The sequence below is a fragment of the Hibiscus syriacus genome, unplaced genomic scaffold (assembly GCF_006381635.1).
Source record: "Hibiscus syriacus cultivar Baekdansim isolate YM2019G1 unplaced genomic scaffold, ASM638163v2 tig00112507_pilon, whole genome shotgun sequence".
Lineage (NCBI taxonomy): Eukaryota > Viridiplantae > Streptophyta > Magnoliopsida > Malvales > Malvaceae > Hibiscus > Hibiscus syriacus.
This window is the reverse complement of record NW_024063351.1, coordinates 451463-458015: the sequence shown is the minus strand read 5'-3', so window position 1 is coordinate 458015 and position 6553 is coordinate 451463.

Below are 6553 nucleotides of genomic sequence, written 5' to 3'. Positions count from 1 at the left end.
CTATATTGTGACATGGAAGTTGTATCGAATGAGCATCGGGAGATTTTTAGGAATTTATGTTTCTATTATGTTCCTATGTTAGTAAGATTCTAATATGTGGTTTAGAATGTATATGTTTTGTAAATGTTGTCCATTTAGAGTATGATTAAAATCAATATCAAGCAATATTAAAGCTAATGAGAAGCCTAAGGATAAATGCGCATTACTAAGGAAGGTTTACAAGCTAAGGACATCATGTGAGTGCATTTAATTTGTATTTATGCTATCGAACAAACATTGGCTTGCGATGAGTCGATGACGGAGTTACTACTGTAAAAAGTGACTCCTAATCTTATGTGAATTGTGATTCAAGCCTATATGTTCATTTGGTAAGCTAATAGAATTATTGAATAAGCTAAATATGCAAATTAGTGAAATCTTCCTATACTTGTTACTTGAACAGTAAGTTTAGAAAATACCATAAATTCCATAGAAATGATTAGAATATGATTCTTATATCTTTAGATTTTCATATCAATCTAGTTTTAATTAAAACAAATGACTACTGATTTTGAATAGTATACAAAAAGATATGAATTTTTAATCAGGGATAGTTCAGAAAACAGGGCAACAAATTATGCTTAAAAGCAACTTCTGTAAGTCATTTTTGAAAATTCACTATAAATTGTACAAACTGAACTAGAAGAAGCTCCTTCTATTTTTAGATTTGTATTCGAGTCTAGTTTCTAGTGGTATAAATAGAATAATTTTTAAAGTGTGTATATTAATACAAAATAATATTTCTTTGAAGGGAGTGTGAACTGTCAGAATATGAAATTGAGATATATTTCATGATAGAAGTGAAACTAAAGCAAAGAATCAAACTTAAAGCATAGTGAGGCTTATATTTTAACTTATATATAAAGTATTCATGTAAGTGTAATTATTTGTTTAATTATTTTGATCAAGAAAAACTTGCGATAAGTCAACCTCATAATAATTATTTTTAAAGAATGATTTCTAAATTATTTATGGATTATTTCTATAAGGTTTATACAAATGTTTTATGGAGGGTTTAGGGTATGAACGGGCCAAGTTTATGTTTTGTGATGATGAAGTAAAATGATTCTGAATTTGAATATTGATTATGAAATGAATAAGATATGAAATGAAAGTCCATTGTATGTTGCATTGAGAGTCGTAGGTACAATTGGCAAGCCATGAGGTGAAGTGATTATGATTATGATAGGGTACATTTGTGTACATTATATGTAGCACCATTGGTGCAAAGGATATGAATGCACTTGGAGTGCATATTCTGATTACAATGATAGCATCGTGAAGTGCTTTTTGCGCACACTCGTCTGACTCACGTACATTGCATTCTCTTACATATACATTGGGCTATAAAAGTAAATGTGAAAGTTATAACAAGTATATGAATGAAAATAAAATGGAAATGAAATGAAAGTTTTGAAAAATGTACAAATGAAAAGAATATGAAATGTTTGTTAAGTTGATGTTGATTTACATGATTTTTGATAAAATCATGAGATGATGATTTTCAGGTTTTCAAAGAGGAAAACGACTTGAATATCTCGGTTTGAAAGTTTCAATGTTTTTATTTAAATTATAGTTTTTATGTTTTAAAATATTTTATGTTATTTATGTTTTATCTCACCTTAGTTATGTTACTACCTCACTAAGTTTTACTTAGCGCGTGATGACTTTAATGCGTAGATTCAAATAAAGAAAAGGACGTGAAGTGAAGAGTTTTTCGAGCATCTTTTGAAAATCAAACCTACCAATAATATCAGTAAGACATCTTATCTTTGACTTATTAGTGGCATGTACATTATATAAGTTGATTTGCTTTATCAGATTTATTTTAAAAGGGTATGTAATAGTAAACTAAGATTATTTTTATTTTAGCTAATTTTAGTTATAATCGCATTATGAATGAATAATATAAATGTTATGTTTTAAAAGGTTTTTACATTGAGCAGTATTTAGACAATTTTATATAGTTATGAAATAGCACTGAACTGTCTAATTTTTGTGTAAAATCGGATTTGTTTTGAAAGATAAATTATCATTTCATGAATATACATGCTTAATGAAACATATTTAAAATTGATAAAGGGATGTTTTAAAATGAAACGAAATTTTAAGCTTTTATGTTTCATGAATGTCCTTAATAAATGTTAATGTAACATCTTTAACTCATAATTCGAGACATATACGGGTTATGAGTGTTACAGATAAATTCAAACTCATAGCTCTCCCGCACTACATTATGACTCAGTAATGTCAGAAGAACCCTCTACACTAAAGATCACTACCAATCCTAAACTTGTTAGAGCTTTTTTTCTTGAGACAATATTTGAAAATATTTTGAAGAGAGAATATATAGAGGACATCTAATCATCCACCTTTCTTTAGTATAATAAATTGTTTTAGCTCCCATTTTTCCCAATCCTGAAAATAAGACTTTTTTCTATTAATCGGGTATACTCTATCATGGAGGAAAATCCAACTGTTTGCCCAATACTTATCCATAAAACCCATATACCCAAAACATTTAAATTTACCCTCAAGTGTAAGTAACCATCAACCCAATACATATCCAGGACTTTCCAGAGATTTTTGTACATGAATACCATGCGTGGCCCCTCAACTTCCTCGTGCTCAAGATTGATGCCACGCTCCAGGTTGATTCCAGAGGTTTTCACCATGCTCCTACCATGCTAATAGATCTGCCATGCCAACTAAACTCCCACGGGGACCCCTTGGAGGCTCCAACAAAATCCCCATGCGTAAAAAACAAAGAAAATAAGTTTTAATATTTGGGGTTTTTTAGAATTTTTTATCGTTTTGTAATTTGAGGTATAAAGACCCCAGATTAGCTCACTTTGACAAATCAAGAATGGTGAAACTCAATCCTTGCATACTAGTCCAACCTAAAATAGGCTTCCTAATTTTAAATGTATTCACATGCCTCCACGTGAAGCATAAAAGTCTTAAACAATCCTGTTGAGCCGCACTGATAAGGGTAAAAAGATTTTGCAACACATCCACTAAAGGCATGCATTTCTTCTCATGGAAAAAATAATATAACCAATAAAAACCAACCAAGTGGTTCCGATCATTTGACCTGATGATATTTCATAGGTATTTAATACATTATTCAAAAGAAGATGAAACTTAGCTTCTAAAACAAAGACAATGACGTAAAACCGCTCTAGACCCGCATCAACACAATTATCATAATCACTCTTACAACGCGAACTAAATGGAATGATAAATTAAAACTCGTAGCTCTCCCACAATACATTGACTCACTAATGTCAGAAGAACTGTAATACCTCAAATTTTGGCCAGTGATTAAAATATAAATTTTTAAAGTTTGTGGCTAAAGTATAAATTTTGTAAAAGTTTAGGGACTAAAAATATAATTTTGAAAAGTTATATATTTTAGCCTGTAAATGAATAGTTTGGCCTAAAACGAGAATTTTCGTGGAAATCAGAATTTCGATACAAGATTTGTATAAAAAGCTATAAAGCGATAAAGTTCGAGACAGAGATCGGATAATCGAATCAAACCGAAATTTCATGAAAATTTGAAGGATGCTATATAAGGTTTGAAAAATATTATTTCCATACTTTAAATCAATTAAATTTAGCATGAATCAGTGCAATTGAAGTTAATTTGTCAAATTTAGCCGAACAGTGGAAATTTAGTGACTAAAATGTAATTTTTAAAAAATTGTATGGCCAAAATAGAAATTTAAAGCAAATTAGTTAATCTTTGACTATGAAATGTTTTAATGGAAGATATTTTAATGGTAATTGGTAATTATCATGATTCATTAAGGGTGAAATTGGAATTTCTCATTAATTGAATTTTAAATTCAATTATATTATAAAGGTGACAAGTGTTTTAAGTGATAATTACATGAAAAAAGAAAAAGAAAAATCAGCATATTCCACAAGCATTTCCATGAGCTCCATAGCCAAATAGGTGAGGATTTCAATTTGATTTTTAAAGCTTTATGGTTGATTTTTGGATTAAGCTATTAGATAGAGAATTAATCCTCTTAAAATTCTCTATAATTTGGTATAAAATTTCATGGAAATCATGTTTAAATGTTTAGATTCATGAATTAGGTGGTTGAAGAACATGTTTGATTTTGAAGATTTGATGGAAGATTATTATGTTATTGGTTTTGTAGATTAATTCTTGTGATGATTAAAATAATGTGTAGAAGCTTATAAACCATTCGACCTAATTAGGGTTTTAGAGGATGTTGGGATTTTGAGTTAATTTGATTCTGTGATGAATAATATAACATGAATTTTATGTAAGGAAGTTGAATTCATGCTTGAAATTGAATGTAAAGTTTACCCTAAATACTTTGGAAGGTTAATCCATAGGGAAATAATTGGGGGAAAATGTTGAAAATTTCCTATGGTTTAGAATTGATTTTAGAAGTGTTCTATATGAGTTGGAGATCAATTTGGATCAATTTGTAAGCTTGAAATAGAAAAAGGGCTAATCTAATAAGTTTTGAGACTTGTGGGACATTATTCAATAAATGCGTTAATTGGGGTGCTCAATGTTGAATTTTAATATTGAAATGCTGGAATTTTAAGTTAGATTAATGATTAAGGATCAAAGTGCAAATTTAGATAAGTATGATGATGAAATTCGAATAGTCTCAATAGTTGGGACTTAATGGTGAGTTTCTAAAAGTGATGGTATTATTTTGTTAAGAAATTACAATGCTGAAAAATTTATTAGCTTGCTGATCTTTAGAGTTAAATATTAGTTTCAGATCAAACTGCAAGTTTATTTAAGTAGGTGGTTGATTTCGAAAAGTCTAAGGAAATAGAGGATGAAAATTACAAGTTTTTGAATGTTAAGGTATTGAATTGAGTATATTATCAAAGTGCTGGAACTTTTAGTAAATTATGTGAAACGAACATAATGGTAAAGGATCACTATGAATTAAATGAAAATGTTGATATGAATTCTAATTAGAATTCATAATTGGTGGTGTGATTGTGAAATTGTTAAAAGTTTAAAGGTTGATGATGAAATTCGATATTATGAAATTGAATGAAGATTTTGGAAAGTTTGAAATTATTTAGGAAAGTTTGAAATTATTATGGATTTATGATTTAGTTTTATATCGAGTAAGTATCGATTCATTTCTATAGACTTTTATATTATTAAGTTTCGATTATGTCATTACGATACTAACATACAATTTGAATATTTTATGTTATTATATGATGTTGTTAGACTACGATAAATCTAGTGATCAAAGTGACTCGAAAGGGAAGGAAAAAGTATGGGATTGAGAAGATTATCGTAGACAAGGTTCGATAGTGAGGAAAATGTGAGTGTATATTTAAGGCGTATTTATGTTATCCAACGAACATTTGCTTGCAATGAGCCAACGATGGAGTTACTATGGTAAGAAGTGACTCCTAAGTATTATGTGATTTTTGATTCATGTATAAATGTTCTTTTGGTAAGCTAATAGAATTATTGAATAAGATAAGGATGTTAATTAGGGAAGCTCCCTAAAAACTATGATTTGACCAATAAGTTTCGAAAATTACAATAAATTATACAAAAGTGATTAAATGTTGATCTTTATACTGTTGGATTCCTATATCAGTCTAGTTTCCTTTAAAATAAATGGCTACTGATTTTGAGCTGGATACAAAAGATATGAATTTTTAATAGAGGATAGGTCAGAAAATAGGGTAGTTGATTCTGCTTAAAACAGTTTTTGTAAGTCAGCTTTGAAAATTCGCTATAAATTTTACAAGTTGAACTAGAATAAGTGACTTACATGGTTAGATTTGTGTTTAAGTGTAGTTTCTAGTGGTATAAAAGGAATACTTTTTAAGGATGTATATTAATGCATATTTATACTTCTTTGAAGGTAGTGCAGACTGCCAGAGTATGAAATTTTGATAAATTTTGTAGTCGAAGCAATCAAAAGCAAAGGATTAAACATAAAGCTTAGAGAGGCTTATATTTTTATTTATAAATAAAGTGTCAAAATGAGTATAGTTAATTTATTTAATTAATCTGATTGAGGATGCTTTTTAAAGTATGTTTTCTATTTTGAATATGAATTATTTACATAATGTTTGTATAAAATTTAAGGATGATTTAGGGTATGAACTACCCACATTCTATTTTGATGATGATGAAGTAAAAATGATTTTGAAATTTAAATATTGATTATGAAATGAATAAGACATGATATGAAAGCTCATTGTATGTTGCATTGAGAGTTGTAGGTACAATTGGCATGCCATGAGGTGGAGTGATTCTGGTTATGATATGGTACAATTGTGTACATTATGAGTAGCACGGTTAGTGCTAATGATATGAATACACTTGGAGTGCATATTCTAATTATGATGATAGCATCGTGAAATGCTTATTACGCACACTCGTCTGACTCACGTACCTTGCATTATCTTACATATACATTGGAATATGAAATTAAATGTGAAAGTTATGACAAGTATATGAAAAAAAAATATAAAA